Source organism: Mauremys reevesii, linkage group 10 (assembly GCF_016161935.1).
Source record: "Mauremys reevesii isolate NIE-2019 linkage group 10, ASM1616193v1, whole genome shotgun sequence".
Taxonomy (NCBI): domain Eukaryota; kingdom Metazoa; phylum Chordata; order Testudines; family Geoemydidae; genus Mauremys; species Mauremys reevesii.
The window spans coordinates 56,819,479-56,836,813 of NC_052632.1; the positions used below are offsets into that span (position 1 = coordinate 56,819,479).

The window sequence follows — 17,335 nt, forward strand, 5'->3', positions numbered from 1 at the left end:
TTTCCAGTCTATTAATTCCTCAACAATCTTATTCCTCACCTGGGCTCTTTATTTCATATGTATTTGCCAGAGGCTCTGTGTACAATAGTCCATGGAGCAGTCAGTAGCCTAACTGCCCAGCCCTGTTGCTATGTTTACTTGTTCATACTTGTTCCTGTCTTCTCTTGTATTCATCATAGACAGTACAAATGAGTTAGTTCAGATTTAATGCACACGTTCTCAACCTGAGGATCACAAACATGTTCTGGGGGTTGCAACCATCCTCTTTCTCTTTGTAGTTAGGTAGGAGGGGGACCCTGAAACACTTTTTAGTTGTAACTTTGGGTCATGGCGTGGAAAAGATTAAGAACCACTGATACGATATAGTTACATTATAACAGCAAGAATCAAAACCCCACTCAAGACAATAGCCACTCACAATATCATTGTTAGCATAATGCATTTCCCCCCCCTTCCCTAATGACCGAAAGAGAGGTCACATTTCAAATGTAGAACATAAATAACCTAGACACATTCAGCATTTACTAAATGCAAATTACATATATTCAACCTTAATTACAGAAGATAAGCATTTGGGGTATTCGTGTTTGTCTTGAGCAGGACCAGTGCAAGGATATTTTCGCCCTAGGTGAAACTTCCACCTTGCGCCCCCCTGTCCCCACCCCTTCCCCCGGAGCATTGCTTATTATAAACTTTCAAAAATGAATATTTCATAATGTGGCATTGTTCATTAGAATTAATACACATTCGGCTTGAAAATTTATTAATTTCATTATTTAGTCTACATATTTAATGAAAATAAATGAATAACCTGACAGGGTGTGGGGCTGGCTGGCTTTGGGCATGGAGGTGCGGCAGGGGTTGGATGGAGACGGGGTGTGGAGCTAGTCGGCTTTGGGCACAGAGGTATGGTAGGGGTTGGCAGGAGACGGGGGAGTGCAGGGCTGGCTGGCTTCGGGCAGGGGGTGCAGCAGGGGCTGGCTGGAGACGGGGTGTGGGGCTGGCTGGCTTCGGGCAGGGCAGGGGATGTGGAGCTGGTTGGAGATGGGGTGTGGGGTTGGCTGGGGATGGGGGTGTGGCAGGGGCTGGCTGGAGCTAGGTGGTGTGGGGCTGGCTGCAGGCAGGGCAGGGGGTGCAGCAAGGGCTGGCTGCAGGCAGGGTGGCAGGTACCAGGGCTGTCCCTAGATATTCTGGGCCCTACGCAGCCCCCCCGCAGGGGGGAGGGGGTGTGGTGCCCCAGGCCTCTGGAGGGGTGGGGGGGGCAGGCTTCCATGGGGGGGCGGGAGCGGGGGGACCCCAGGCCTCCAGGGGGTCGGGGCTGGCTTGGAGGGCAGGGGGGAACCACCCCTGGTGCGGCTGGGGCCGGGTCTTTGCACTTCCTGCTGCTGGCGAGTGCAGGCCCGGCCCTGCTGCAGAGCTCAGGGGAATAGGGGTGGGGCGGGGCAGGGGCGGGGGCCTTGGGGAAGAGCCAGAGCAGCAGGGAGCAGTGCAGCGCCCCCGGTGGCTGGAGGAGGAATGACATCACTTCCCGGCCGGCCGGGTGAGCATCCCAGACATTTTGGGCACCGCTTTTTGGTGCCGTCAAATCTTGGCGCCCTAGGCGACCGCCTAGTTTGCCTAGTGGTTGCACTGGCTCTGGTCTTGAGGACCATTGAAAGGGGCACAACTAAAATAAAGTGTGAAAAGGCCTCATTTTTAGGGCAAGATTTAATCACAGCAGTAGATACAAAACCACTAGTCATTTCACAATCCAAGCTGATGTGATTTTTTTTCATCTTTTTAACATGTTTCATCCTGTTTGTTAAATAACAGCCCCATGAAAACATGGGGAAAAAATCCATTTTTGTATATAGACACTTTTAAATCTTGCTCATTGCACTTGAATTCTGGTCATGGGTCTCTTATTGTAGGGTAATTCACAAGTATGCTGGGCGATGCATGCTGCTTTTTTGTTGCTGTACATTTGGCATTTATTTTATTTTTAGTGACAGGCTCAGAAAATCTGTGCTTTGGTTTGGGCAATACCTCAAATGTCATGCTTTGCCTTTTCACTTGCTACAGGAAAGGCATGCTTGGATTGAGTTACGGGTTAAGTCTGGGATTTTCCCAGGAGACTAAAGTCAGGTCTACACTACAGACCTAAATCGGTATAACTATGTCACTTGGGGGTATAAACCCCCCCCCCCGAGTGACATAGTTAAGCTGACCTAAACCCCCATATAGACAGCATTATGCTGATGGGAGAGTTTCTCCCGGTGGCATAGCTACTGCCTCTCGGGGAAGAGGATTAACTACGCTGATGGGAGAAGCTCTCCTGTTGGCATAGTAGTGTCTTCACGAAAGCGCTACAGTGGTGCAGCTGTGCCACTATAGTGCTGTTTATGAAGACAAGACCCAAGGGTTTTAGGGGCCCAACCCCATTCACTAAGTCCTTTGACTCCTTGGGAAATCACAACGTAGGGGACAACAAGAATATAAATTATTTTACACTCAAAGTTTCCCCTTCTTGCATTGTTTTTAACATGTACTTTCTCCCTTGCTTTGCTTCTAATACTCTCAGAGGAATAAAATAAAATAAGCGCATCCCATTCACTACATTACAAACTGAAGCCCCAATCTTGCAGGAGTATCTATATGGGCCAACTTCGGTTGACTTTGATGGATCTCCCTGGGTTCAGGGGCCTAGCCATGTACATGACATTGCAAGATCAAGGCTATATATATATACTGCAGCCTTGCGTAATTCTACTTGCCTACATGTTTTTGTTTTTGGGTTGTTTGCAAGCAAGTAAAATAGCACTAGTTCTATTTTGTTATCAGTAATTACCTGATAGGGCAGGTTTTGTGCCTGGACTAGCAAATTCTCGTGTCAGTTTTGCAAGGCTGAATGCTGTACAGGAGAAGCAACCAGCTCCCATCATTGCCAACATTCATAGAGGAGAACAGTCAGTAAAATAATCTGGCATTACCCAAGGAAATGTAGGAGAGTGCAGTGAGTAGACCAGGTCCCAGCATTTAGAAGACATGAAGGCAGGGCTGGATTAACCTTTTGTGGGCCCGACCCCAAACATATTTGTGGGCCCCCAGAGAGGCAATGGAATCTGGCGTGGGGAGGTCAGTCCCCAGAGTGAGGGGCAATGGGGCATTGTATGGTAGTGGTGGCCCTGCTCCACCCAGTCCAGTGCGAGGGCACTGTTTACAAACTGGCACTTGCCAGACGCACAGTGGCTCACCCAGCCCTGTGCTGCCAGCATGCCCCTTGCCCTCGAACCCCATTCCCTGGTGCCCCAACACACACATCTTCCCTGCCCCCTCACAGCCCAGTACCCCCCACAGATCCCCCAAGAGACCCACTTCCCCACGCCCTGCTTCCTGGCCGCACTCAGCGGCCCTGCTGGGAGGGGACTGTGGCGCAATCAGCCAGACCAGAGCCTGTCCTGGCTCCCTCAAGACCCACTTGCCTGGAGGGACCTGGCTAATCCCTCCCACCCCACACACACTGTGTCCCCCCCAACTGGCTGAGACTGGCCAGGCTTCTGCACCAGTCCCAGGCAGTTCAGCTCCAGGGAGACAGGTGGGGCCCCACAGGTGGCAGGAAGCAGAGACTTCCTGGAGCCAGATGTGCACTGGGGTCCGGCCAGGGGGCAGAGAGGAGCAGGGGAGTGGGGCCAGGGAATGGAGAGGAGTTCTCGGCCAGCCGGCAGGCAGGCCAAGAGGAGCAATTGGTGGACGAGAGGGAGCGGGGTCTCGGGGTGCAGTGCAAGCGGAGCAGGCCGAGGCCTCTTCTGAGCATGGGCCCGGCTCCATGGAGCCACTGGCACCATTGTAAACCTGGCACTGCATGAAGGAGCTTGAAGTTAGGTAGTACTGGGGCTGGCAGGCTAAGTGAATGTAGGACCACCCTGTTAGCCAGCCCTTAGCAGCCATGCATCCCTATGTGATATCCTCCCTCTAACATTTCTATCTAACACCTGCAGCCTGCCATCATCCTTTCCCCCTGTCACCCAGCCCAGCGCTCAACATCCCTAGTATCACCGTTACCTGCAGTCACAGTGTGTGTGCCCGACAGTACAGTGCCAGGATTTCAAAACCCACTGTGGTGAACGGCCAAGCTGGCCAGTGTTCCAGAACCATGTGACAGCAGAATGGAGTTCCTCTTAACTGTAACGGCTCAGCACCTCCCATAGCCCAGCTATTTTTCTCTTTCAGAATCAGCAGCTGACTCCCAGGATCTTTGCCTGCAACTGCCTCTCAACTGTTTGGAGCAGAGGGTGAAACTGGAGGCTACTGTGGAGGGAGGGGAAGCTGGTAGGGAGTGGTAGGAAGAGCACTGCTGAACTGTTGCTGGGAAAGTTGTCTGTATGAGTGACAGGGATCACAGACAATGGACATTGGGAGCTGATGCAGCCACTGGAGAAGAGACACAGGGAAAACAGATCTGAGATGGGAAAGAAAACAGAAAGAAGGCGGCAGCTTTGCAGGGAGAATGGGGGAAAAGTAGCCATGGCATGGCACTACTGGACCATGGGCCCCTTCCCTCATTCCCCTGTGAGTGAGAACAGAGTCAGAATCCCCAACTCAAACCTAGACCCAATTTTTGCCGTCATAAGCCTGGGAACTGGAGCCACACAAGCTCAGTAATCATTGGTATTGTTGTTGGTGCAGCATGATCAGCTGCATGAGCATATGCAAGCACTGGCTGATGCAGCTGAGACCTTAGCTTGATGAACTGGGTGAAAAGGTTGGGAACCATTCAGGTAGCCAGCAGGGGAGTTGAGCAGAGCTTAATTTGAAGTACTATTTAATATTTACATTGGAGTTCTCTGGAAAGGAGAGAGAGCACATGCACATTGGTATGTTTGCCAGGTTTCATGAAGACCATTTAAAATCTTAATCTGAAAACAAATCTTGCAAGAGAATAAATTGTTCAGGAGCATTTCTCTCCTATGTATAATAAAGTCCTTTTGGATATGTTCACGTGGAGAATTTACACCTGCTATGTGTATAAATTTCAGTAACGCTGTGCTAAAATAATCCTCTGACCTTTTCAAATGAATAAATCTGCTGTGCATCAATGTATTTCTGTACTGTGTGGTTCAAAGTATTCACTGAATGAGCACCTCTCACAGATTAGCCATGATAAAGGGACAGATTTACTGTCTACTGGTGCTATGTATTAAATCTGCTTGACCAGCTAACCTGCTTCATATGATCATGGAAAATAATGTATTCATTGAGCAATCATTACATTGCATGTTGATTCATATTTAGGCACCCATATAAAGCTGCTATAGCATCTACATGAATAGCTGAGACATAAGGTGGAGATATGGGGTCTGTTCCCACCTCTGCCACTGACTTGCTCTTTGACCTTTGGCATGTCACTGGACCAGTCTGTGCCTGAGTTTCTGCATCTATGTAAATGAGATGGTGATGACTTACTTCACAGAGGAGTTGATGCTTAATTCATGAACGTTTGTGAAGTATGTTAACATCTTTTGATGGAGGGAGTTAAATATAATAGTACAGGAAGCTATGCAGTGTATTTGTAGCCGTGTCAGTCCCAGGATATTAGAGAAACAAGATGGGTCAGGTAATATTTTTTATTGGACCAATTTCTGTTGATGAGAGAGACAAGCTTTTGAGAGCCCTGGAGCTCTTCTTCAGGTCTCAGAAGGCTACTCCCGGTGTCCCAGCAAAATGCAAAGTGGAACAGACCGTTTAACATAAATTTATAGGCACTAACCCACTCTGTTTTGTCCTATGACTGAAGAGATGTTAATGGGTCACTCTACCTTGAATGGTCCCTTACAATATGTGCTGACTATTTATGCCTCTACCTCACCCACTTTATCTCTCTAGTACAGGAAGCTGTCATACAAATTCCAGGTACTTTGGGGCATAAAATTTAATATCAAATAGCATCTTTGTCCACAGAAAACCCCCTCACCCCATACATAAGCCCTACCCTGTTCATGTCCCTCTCAAACACCCTCACACACAGTCTGTCGCAACCCTGATTTAGCAGGACCATCTCAACAGCTGAAAGAGGAGTAGTCAAGACCAGTGGTTTTCAGCCAAGGGGTGTGGGGCCCCCTGGCGGTCTGCGAGCAGGCATCAGGTGGTTTTCTAAGAAGGGCTGGCATTAGACTTTCTGGGGCCACGAGCCCCGCCACCTGGGACTGAAGCCAAACCTGAGCAACTTAGCTTCGTGGGGCCCCAGGTATTTGCCCTGCTTGCTCCTCCCTAACACAGACTCTGGGTTTATATTCAGAAAAACAGTTGTGACACAGGTGGGCCATGGAATTTTTATAGCATGTTGGTGGGGCCTCAGAAAGAAAAAGGTTGAGAACCCCTCCTCTACCCCAGTGTTTCTCAATAACTGGTCTGTGGACCGGCACTGGTCCCTCAGATCTCCCTGATGCAGTTTAGGAAGACAGCAAGCTGGTCCCTCATATAAAAAATGTTGAGGAACACTGGTAGCCCAGAGAGGAAGGGTGATCCAGTAGATATTGCACCAGCCTGGGAATTAGTAGACCCAGGTTCAAGTCCTTGTTCTGCCATAAACATTTTATGTCCTTGGGCAAATTGCTTAGCTAGGGGTCAGATCGGGGTGGAGGGGCAAAAAGGTGGTGGTACTCTTCCAAGCTTCACCCACAAAAAAGGTTCCGCCCTCATGAGATGCCACTCACAATAAATTGTGTAGATGCTCAGAATATGATCAGGCATGTTCTCTTGGCTCCTTGGGCTGAGTTCCCATTTGCTGGGGTCCAGATAGGCCTCTGGCATATCTTACCTCAACTACAATATGATGGGAGCTAATTTAGCTACAAAGAGTCAGGAAAAAGATTTTGGAGTCATTGTGGATAGTTCTCTGAAGATGTCCACGCAGTGTGCAGAGGCGGTCAAAAAAGCAAACGATGTTAGGAATCATTAAAAAGGGGATAGAGAATAAGACTGAGGATATATTATTGCCCTTATATAAATCCATGGTATGCCCACATCTCGAATACTGTGTACAGATGTAGTCTCCTCACCTCAAAAAAGATATACTGACACTAGAAAAGGTTCAGAAAAGGGCAACTAAAATGATTAGGGGTTTGGAGAGGGTCCCATATGAGGAAAGATTAAAGAGGCTAGGACTCTTCAGCTTGGAAAAGAGGAGACTAAGGGGGGATATGATAGAGGTATATAAAATCATGAGTGATGTGGAGAAAGTGGATAAGGAAAAGTTATTTACTTATTCCCATAATACAAGAACTAGGGGTCACCAAATGAAATTAATAGGCAGCAGGTTTAAAACAAATAAAAGGAAGTTCTTCTTCACGCAGCGCACAGTCAACTTGTGGAACTCCTTACCTGAGGAGGTTGTGAAGGCTAGGACTATAACAGCGTTTAAAAGAGAACTGGATAAATTCATGGTGGTTAAGTCCATAAATGGCTATTAGCCAGGATGGGTAAGGAATGGTGTCCCTAGCCTCTGTTCGTCAGAGGATGGAGATGGATGGCAGGAGAGAGATCACTTGATCATTGCCTCTTAGGTTCATTCCCTCTGGGGCACCTGGCATTGGCCACTGTTGGTAGACAGATACTGGGCTAGATGGACCTGACCCGGTACGGCTGTTCTTATTAACTGGGTATTGTGCAGATCATTGTATTAAAGACTGAGATGCACTCAGATACGGGCCATAATAAGAACCTAAGATAGATTCAGTTTTTCAAGTGCCCAGTGAATCTGCCAAGAAGAATTCTAGTTGTAGTGGTAATTTTTGTAATGTGGATGTCAGTCAATTGGGAATCCTCTGTGTGTCTGAGTTGCTGTTGTAGCTGGGAGAGGAAATAATAAAAACACTGTATACATTTTATTTCCATTATATTTCTGACCAGTTGTAAAAAGGGAAATAATGGAAATGTATTAAGAACTAGTCCTCATAAATTTTCCAACCTACAACATGTCAGATAAGCTTCCAACTGTTTGTGCTTTTCCAAACAGAGCCTTTAAATAATGTATAATTGTGGTAATATGCATGATCCTAACCATAAACAAATAAAATAAATCACACTTCTCCTTGTTAATTTGGTGTTGCCTTCTGCTGTGGAATAAGGTGATCATAGTCACCACTTCCAATGGAATGGAAAATAGTGGGTTGTGGTAGAGCTGCCATCAGTAGATCCTGCAGAAAATCACCTGATTCTTCATTAAGAAGAGGTCTGTCTGTGTGTGTGACAGATTTTTAGACACACACACACACACACACACACACACACTTCCCAATGGACTTACCACTGGGATAGACTACTATGGTATAATTAGTGACAGTTCAGAAGAATTCAAATACAAGTTAATCTCCAGTATTGTTTGTCAGTTGCATGATGCTTATGTAAAATGAAACCTGAACAGAGCATGAGGTACTGAAACGAAAGCTGATCAGTGCAGCTCTTAAACATGTTTGTGTTCAGACATATCCTCAAATCAGGTTTCTTCTGCCAGGTGGCAGTAATTTTGTCACTCTCCGTCTGTCCCCTTGGCTTAATGAACGTTAACTCATTTCCTTTATCTGACTTGAAGTAGAAGAGTATTTGCCTTACATTGTTTTAAATGAGATTGCCATGTTCAGCAATTTCTCTCAGAACATTCCACTAAACGTTTTGAGTTAGAGAAAGAAGAGGAAAAGTAAATGACATGAAAAACAAGCTCTTAATCCTTATTTAAAGTCTTAGTGATTAGTGTTCATGTAGTGCAATGACTTGCTGCATGACAAGTTTATTTTCTGCTGTTCTGACGGGAAGAATTGCTCAGATGGTTTCTGTGTGTTGGTTTTCTTTTTTGTTTTGTTTTTTTGAGACAACATTTTACAAGCTATTAAACTCTACAGACTGCTTTTTTGTAATTAGTAGTAGCATATCAGGCTACTAGTGTTTAATACTGAAACAGAGAATTTCAAAAGGGGACATACATGTATATTAGCCAGAATTTTTAAATACCTCAAACCATTTTTAGGAAAAAATGGCTTTTACGTGTTGCTGATTTTAATATAGGGCTGGATCCAATGCCTTTTGACTCCTATGGGGATTTTCATTCCTTTGACTTCAGTGGGCACTGGATGGGATCCATAATGCTTGGCACTTTCTGTGGCTGAGTTTGTATGAAAGTCCAGTTGCTACTGTGCATCAGTAAGTATTGGTGTTGGCTTAGATGCTAAACATCCATTTTGGTCTACATCTCATAAAAATGGACTAACACCCCAAATGATGGTAAGTTTGATTGAAACCTGGACTGTTTAATTTGTCAAAAGTATTTCATTCCACACTATTAAGCTTGGTGAATGGTGACCTTTTTTTTTTAGAGAAGTCATAGAATCACAGAATATCAGGGTTGGAAGGGACCTCAGGAGGTCATCTAGTCCAACCCCCTGCTCAAAGCAGGACCAACCCCCAACTAAATCCCCAAATGGCTCTCTCAAGGATTGAACTCACAACCCTGGGTTTAGCAGGCCAATGCTGATTTACAGTAAAAGGCATGGATTATTTTTATCTGATAGATAATGCTCTTTTCCCCCTCCCTCAAACTTTAGTCTACAATAGCCAAGGTCCTTTGACCTTCAGGGTATAGTGTAAGATACATCTGTTGACATTAACTACTCTTACAACATTTGATGTTGATTTTAAATTCCAGGATCCAGGAGTCATTTTATGTGAGAAGCTCAGCTTTGGGCTTAAAAAAAAATTCTAGCCCTCACAGTTATGGAGAAAAGCTTGAAAATGTGACTCCTAAAGGATAAAAAAAAATACCCTTTAAATCTCATGGTTTTAAAAACCACTTCATGATATTTTGGAGCCTGACTGTGACCAACTGTAAGCCTGTATTTGCACATTGCACCCCATTGTAAGAATCTTATGTCTTTGAGTGCTCATTTGAAAACTCATAATTTGGTGATCATTATTGTCCTGGTAAAATATATGTGGCAATATTGTTAAAGTTGTAAGATTCCACTGTATGGTGTTACAAAAACATGATCCAAGTCTAGGGAGTGGTCAAACCAGCCCCTCCCAGACAAAGGGCAAGCTGACACTACAGTCACATGTAAAAAGCAGTTGATGGCCCATTTGACTTTAAGTGGCTATTGTCATGGAGTTGGGGGAGACAAGACTCTGCACCCTCGGCTTCCTGTGGAGTTTATTTAGGTTTATTTAGATGACAGGAACACAGTCCAAGACAGGTCTTGCAGGTACAGACAACAGGACCCCCCCAGGTCAATCTTGTGTGGGGGGGGGAAAGGCAGGGAGCCCTATCTGGGCTCCCCTCCATTTTCCCAGCCAGCTCCAAACTGACACTCTTCAGCCTCTCCTCTCACCTATGTCTCTTTCCCGGACTAGGAGGCCACCTGATCTTTTTGTTCTCCAACACCTTCAGTTGGCACCTTTGCAGGGGAGGGGCCCAGGCCATCAATTATCAGGAGACAGGGTGTTGGCCATTCTCTGTGCAGACCCTTGCACACCCTTGCCCTCTAGGGCTCTGCAACAATCGCACACCCTTATCCCATCGCCTAGATACTTAAGAAATGCATAGGGGAAACTGAGACACCCACACAGTATTCAGAGAAAACATTAAGAACATTCCCACTTCATCACAGCTATCCTTTGGCAGGAAATGGGACATAGGTGAAAAATTTATATCTTAGCAGAGAAACAATATCGAGTTCCCATCCACACAGTGTGCCTGTTGCCATGTTCCCAGCTGGAGATGCTTCTCAAAAGAGGGAGAAGACTATAAAAAGGAAGGGCAGACACCCCAAATGATTCCTCCCCCTGCCTCGCTTTCTCTCTTGGTAATCCATAGCATTCAAGACACTTGAAGAACAAAATAAGCAGCATTGAACGGGGTAAGGGGGACCCTGAATGAGAGAAGTTCAGCCAGTAAAACTACTGAAACATGTGGCAAGAGAAACTTTGCTTTGAATTTACCCTAGTTAGTTAAGTTAGGCATTAGTTGTGTTTTACCTTTATTTTTCTTGTAAGAAATTCTGACTTTTATGCCTTATTACTTGTATTCACTTAAAATATCTCTTTGTAGTTAATAAAGTTCTTTTACTGTTATATCTAATCCAGTGTGTTTGAATTGAAGTGTTTAGGAAACTTCAGTTGGAATAACAGGATGTGTGCCTATCATTTCTATTAATAAAATGCTGGACTTTATGAGCTTGTATTGTCCAGGACAGGGCTGGGCAGTACAAGACACACATTTCTGGAAGAAGGCTGGGATTGGGAGTGTTGGGATCACCTTACAGTGTAGTTCAGGCTAATGAAAGCCTGAGTGTTACTAGCAGTTTGCAAGTGCACACAGACATAGTTGGGAGAGACTTGCATGCCAGAAGCTGTCTGTGAGCAGTCCAGGAGTGGAAGAAACAATGGCAAAACAGCGTAAAGGGCATCCCACATTAGAGGGCAGGGGTGACATAGCTACTCACTAGTCTAGATTGTACTGAGAGTATGTCATGCTGACACATAATTTTGAACACATGATGTTGGCAATACTGATCTAGATATCCATATATTATTGGGGGAAGGCATTTGATGGAGACTGAGGTCTCTGGCAGTCAGTTATGTTGAGGGTCAGGCTTGTTCGGTGGTTGTGGAGCTAGCTGTTAGTTGATTTATTTTTGTAACATAGGTCTTGTGGACAAGACTGGAAGTCTTATTTTTTGACACCAGTACCAATTCTATCAGCACATATCTTTTCCAATCTGCCTTCGGTCCAAGTTTCCCCATTCAGACTAGCACCACTATTTGTGTTCACTCAAAATGAGTTCCAAGCACATCCCTGGTGCAAACAGCATCTACTCTTTAAAACTGTGGATCACAGGGATGTCCTCTCTTGTGCAAAAGACCTTTTATGATTCATTAAACTATTCCTCCTCTTCAAAGAGGCTGGTATCATCATCAGGGCTATCCCTAACAGAATGCGGGACCCAGGACATAGGCGCTGAGTTTCTAATCTGCTGGGGGATGCTCTCTCCAGCTCTGCCCAGGCCCTTCCCCCCGCTCCACCCCTTCTCCCAAGGCTGCACCCCCACTCTGCTTCTTCCCACCCCCGCCCTTCCTCTTCCCTCCCCGCCCAGTTCCACCACCTCCCCCGAGTGTGCTGTGCCCTTGCTCCTATCCCCCCCCAGCGCCTCCTGACACTGCGAAACATGTGATAGGCAGTAGGTGCTAAGAGGGAGGGAGAGGCGCTGATCAGCTGGGCCCACTGGGGGGAGGGGGAGGTTCTGGTAGGGGGGGGCTCCTCCTTGCCTCCCCCCACCTGCTGCTTGCCTCCCTCTTCGCTGGCTCATCTTCCCATCCTCCTCCTCATGATTTTATTGAAGTGTGGGGCCTCCCAAAGTGCAGGGACTGGGATGGTTGCCCTGATTCACCATATCCAAGGGATAGCTCTGATCGCCATATTTAATCATTTATGTATATACTGTCTAAGATGTATAGTATGTAACAACATTAGAGGAACAAGGATTCTGCCCTGTTCTGCTACACCTCAAGACTGTACAGCCTCTTGTAGGTTAGGCAAAATACCTAATGTAATTACTCCACTCATTCGTGCAAGACCGAGATTGTTTCCCAAATTAGAGGTGACTTGTTATGTGAGACAGTTTATCTTAATAGCTCATTTTTCATGAGGTGTCAAAGATAACTACTTTATTTTTTCCCCCTGAACTATATATAATTAGAAGTTGGCAACACTTGCTGAGCAAGGAACTGGCTCCCATTTGAGAATTGTTCATGAAGTCAAACTTTGAGTTTTAAAGAGTTATGAGACTTTGTGAGGGAAAAAGTTGCTGATGTTCAGCAAAATGATGACTGCTAATATTTTAACTGCCAACGCAGTATCCAGGTTGTAGGGCATTCTCAAAGTTGTTTGTAAAGACAGACAGACTGTGCTACTAAATGGAAAAAATGTAAAGGGTGTCCATTTTGCCATAGGTGGGAGATTAGGGCTAGGAGTGGATGAATGCGTGAAAAAGTTTGAGTCAAATTAAAAAATCATGGAATTTTAATTGTAAACATTATATAAACACACACACACACCCCATTATATAATTATTATGCATTTAACTTTCAGGTACATTTCCCTGCTACATTTACTTGTTTGGTGGGGAAAGAAAAATAGAGCTTCCAACATATCTTGAAAGTGTTGGGATTGAAAAATCTTGGCTATGACTTGAAAACACGTCCAGATGAAACAACACAAAGACTTGCAAAGCAAAGTGATTTGGAAAACCATACAGATATAAGGATGTTTGGATATCGAAATGTTTTGATACTTGTCCATCACAAAGTAAAATGTAGGTCAGAAGTCATATACACGCTTTTAAAATGATGTAGAAGAGATGTGTAGTTTAATGGGATGGGAATTCCTAGTTTGAATGACCATCTGAACTAACTTTGAAAAAACCAAGTTTGGAGTGGAGAATAAACAAAGCTAATGAAAAGCAGACACTTCTTGCTTGGATGTGTGGTTACTGCAGTAAGACAACATATTATAATGTAGATTATTTTGCACTTTCTCATCTTTAGATTACATAGATTATGGATTATTCAGACCTGACTATCAGTTGAGCACTAAATTAGCTAGCTATACAACATATACCTGTGAAATTAAGGTAAGGGTATGGCTGGGGATGTTCTCTTGCTGTTTAGGATGTAACAGGTTGGATGTGTTTGTCTTAATAACACCCCACCCTCATCCCTGTTACCAGGCATTTTTCCAGCAGGGAAAGGTTTGAGTCTGTTGACTCAGTGATATGGCTGTCTTGGTAATCCATCTGGATATAAGGCAGGTGGCAATGGCCCATAGGTTGAGAGAGTGAGATGTGATTTAGGACAGATGAGTCTACAAAGCAGGAACCCTCAGTGCAGCGTAGTAGAGGGAGGAAGTCTGAAGTTACAGATACGTTAACACATGAGTGCCCAGCAGCAAGGAATGTCTCAGCAGTGGGAGTCTCTGCTGTCCCCTTGGCCACACAAAGGGTTAAGGCGAGGTACCCCAACATTTATAGACTAAGACAAGGTGGTATGTAAGTTGTTCATACCATTTGTTTATGCGTTTCATGACATCTATTTGTTACCTCCCCTTGTTCCTGATATCTCAGACAAAACATTCCTACTCATTATTCTGTCAAACCATTTTATCTTATACTAGATTAGGGTGTATCTGTACTATCCTTCTGAAATGTATTTACATAAATATCTAGTGTTTTATTATTTTGCCAAGGCCAGGTTAGGGTTGCCAGGTGTCTGGTTTTTGACTGGAACGCCGACTCAAAAAGGGACGCTGGCGGCTCTGGTCAGCACTGCTGGGCTGTTAAAAGTCCAGTTGGCAGTGCTGCGTGTCTAAGGCAAGCTAGGCCCTACATGCCCTGTCACCGCAGTGCACCCTGGTAGCAGCCAGCAGGTCCAGCTCCTAGGCAGGGGGGCCATGGGGCTCTGCACACTGCCCCTGCCCTGAGCACAGGCTCTGCACTTCCATTGGCTGGGAAACATGGCCAACGGGAGCTGGGAGGGTGGTGCCTGTGGGCATGAGCAGCGCGGAGCCTCCTGTCCCATCCCCCTCTCCCCCGCCTAGGAGCCGGAGCTTCCGGGGCACAGTGCAGTGCCAGGACAAGTAGGGAACCTGCCTTAGCCCCACTGACTGGGAACCACTTGAGGTAAGCCTGTGCCCCAACCCTGAGCCCCAACCTCCTGTCACAGCCTTGAGCCCCCCCAAACCCAGAGCCCACTCCTGCACCCCAAAACCCTCATCCCCCGGTCCCAGCCCAGAGCCCATATTCCCAGGCAGAGTCCTCACCTCCTTGCACCCCAACACCCTACCCCAGCCCTGATATCCCTCCCACACACAGAATCGTTCGGCCACACACCCCAGCCTGGATCCCCCTCCTGCACCCCAAACCCCTCATCTCCAGCCACACCCCAGAGCCCGCACCCCCAGTCCCTTGGCTCAACGCACAGCCCCTTTCCACATTCCAAATCCCTCAGCCTCACCCCCCAGCCTGGAGCCCCCTTCTGTACCCCAAACCCCTCATCTCCAGGCCCAGCCAGAGCCCTCACCCCCTCCAAACGCCAATTCCCTGCCCCAGCTCAGATCCCCCTCCCGCATCCTGAACCCCTCATTTCTGTCCCCACCCTGGAGCCCTCACCCCCTCCTGGAGCCCTCACCCCCTCCTGCACCCCAGTTGCCTGAAAGTGAGTGAGGAGGGGGGCAAACAAGCCAGCAAGGGAGGGGGAATGTAGTAAGCCGGGGGCACGGCCTCAGGGAAGGGGCGGGGCTAGGTTGTTCGGTTTTGTGTGATTAGAAAATTGGCAACCCTAGGCCAGGCCTACTTGTGTTCACAGCCTTTGGTTCAGCCTTGTACCAGGCCCAGTCCTCCAGGCTCGCTCGCTCTCTCTCTCTCTATTACAACTGCAGTTATCAAAAAGCATAACTACATAATATCACTGTATTATTAAGTGTAACCAAAGCATGAAAGTTAGTAAAACATAAATGTGTGGACTCCATGGTTGATATTTCTAAAGCCAAATACAAGATTTAATAGGGCTGTGTGCAGAAAGGTAATTCCATTTTCTGGGGGATTTTGAAATTTGTTTTCAGTTTGATTGACACAAAACCTCTAAATTAAAAAATTCGGCATGAAAGGGAATGGAGCTGCAGATCCTGGAATTCCTGGTGCCACCAGGATTGCCAGTCCTCCAGGATTGTTCTGGAGTATCCAGGAATTAAAGATTAATCTTTAATTAAACATTGTTATGTGATTAAACCTCCAGGAATATGTACAACTAAAATTGGCAATCCTACCTGGTGGGCTGCCCCAGAATCTCAGATCCTGGAGGCACTGGGGTCTCAGACTCTGAAGCAGTTGGATAAATTGACTGTTGAGGAGCTGACCAGGCAAGCTGGCAGCAATCCAGAAAGGTTTTGAAACCTGGCTGTCAAGCAGAGTTCTGTCAGACTCCACCAGCGTTGCATCTGCAGTTTTTCAAAATTGAACTATCTCCACGAAAGAGTTCAATTCTAATGAAAAAATGTTTTGTTGGAATTTTTCTAACCAGCTCTAAAATTAAACCATATGACTTGCATTGAATCTAATAGTAGTTGTGTGGCTAAATCCACTTGTCTTTCAAAATCATGACCTGTACATGTAACTGCTACTATTAGTATTAATAAGAGATATGCCTGCATGAATGGCAAGAATCAGCCCGATGTGACTTAGGTATGAAGCTTCTGTAAGTGTTTCTCTGAAGGTTATTGTATTTTAAGTGCAGAACCCAAGTAATTTAAAATGCATCATTTTAGTGTATTAAGTCCAGATTGTCTCCTTGATCTTTTGACATCTCTTAATTAATGCTTTTTGTGTTCTCATTCTTGTAAGCCCATTTTATGATTTCTCTAGGGAAGTGGATCACTGCAGAAATAATTCTACTAAAATGAGCATTATCTTACTGAAATATGCAGCTTGGGGAGGTAGAAGGATGTAAGTAACCCAGGGGAGGGAGAGACAAAAGCTAATTGGGTAATGCCTACATAGCTAGCATACTATGCACTACTCCAAGTTTTCAGTAAATTAATGGGAAAATGTTTTAAGTGATTGTGCTCGTTATAGTTTTTTGTTTTACATCCACTCTCAATCACTTATTTCATCCTGAGAGAGGCCATCAGGGTACATTCTGAACCTCCTCAGCCAACAGAGAAACTGCTTCAAATCTCCTTGGAGTGAAGTGTTCTGAAATTACAGCATTTGGAATGCAGGTGTATGCTGTCCATAGCTGATGCAATCTATATGCGGAGGAAAATAGAGCCTGCAAAAGTCTTTAAAATCTATAAAGTGATTTGAAAGTAACCTTTATCTCGGTTTTTAATAAGTTGCTGAAACTCTAATACAGCCTAAGTAGAATCTATTTTTGTGTGTTTCAGTGGTTACAGGAACCCATTAACCTTTAAACAACAAGCAAATGCAAAACTAAAATCAGCAGGGGATGGGGAGCGGGAGGCAGCATTCTAGAATGGTCTTGAAACCACTGAATCCCAAGTAAGCATGGGCAAATCAACTCTGATTTCAAATCAAAACCAACCAGAATCTATGCTCAGAATTAAAATAGAGCCTGAACCCAACCTTTTCCAAACCTTTAAAAAAATGGTTACTTTCCTCACTATTTGTAGTTTCTGCATCGCTCTTCAATTCCTGATTCTAGATTAGACGAAAAGAGGGAAGTGTCAAATGCCTGGAAAAAGAGGCTGCTTTATTCTGCATGAGGATTTGTTTAGCAATTCAAGCCTTTGGGGTCTTAT

The 17,335-nt window shown here is 45.6% G+C and overlaps 1 protein-coding gene and 1 long non-coding RNA gene across 22 annotated transcripts in view; one reads left to right on the plus strand and one right to left on the minus strand.

Annotated features, from left to right (window-relative positions):
* Positions 1–4,137, minus strand: part of LOC120372965 — a 55,422-nt gene extending 51,285 nt beyond the window's left edge. For 2 of the 7 annotated variants that reach the window (XR_005585295.1, XR_005585296.1), the window contains exon 1: positions 4,042–4,105. This is a non-coding gene — a long non-coding RNA (uncharacterized LOC120372965). Of the gene's footprint in view, positions 1–2,827; positions 2,891–4,041 lie in introns of all 7 variants that reach the window. The other 5 variants (XR_005585299.1, XR_005585297.1, XR_005585298.1 and 2 more) reach the window with 5 other exon arrangements.
* Positions 1–17,335, plus strand: part of RBFOX1 (RNA binding fox-1 homolog 1) — a 2,636,561-nt gene that overhangs the window by 418,623 nt on the left and 2,200,603 nt on the right. The gene's annotated exons all lie outside the window — the stretch shown is intronic.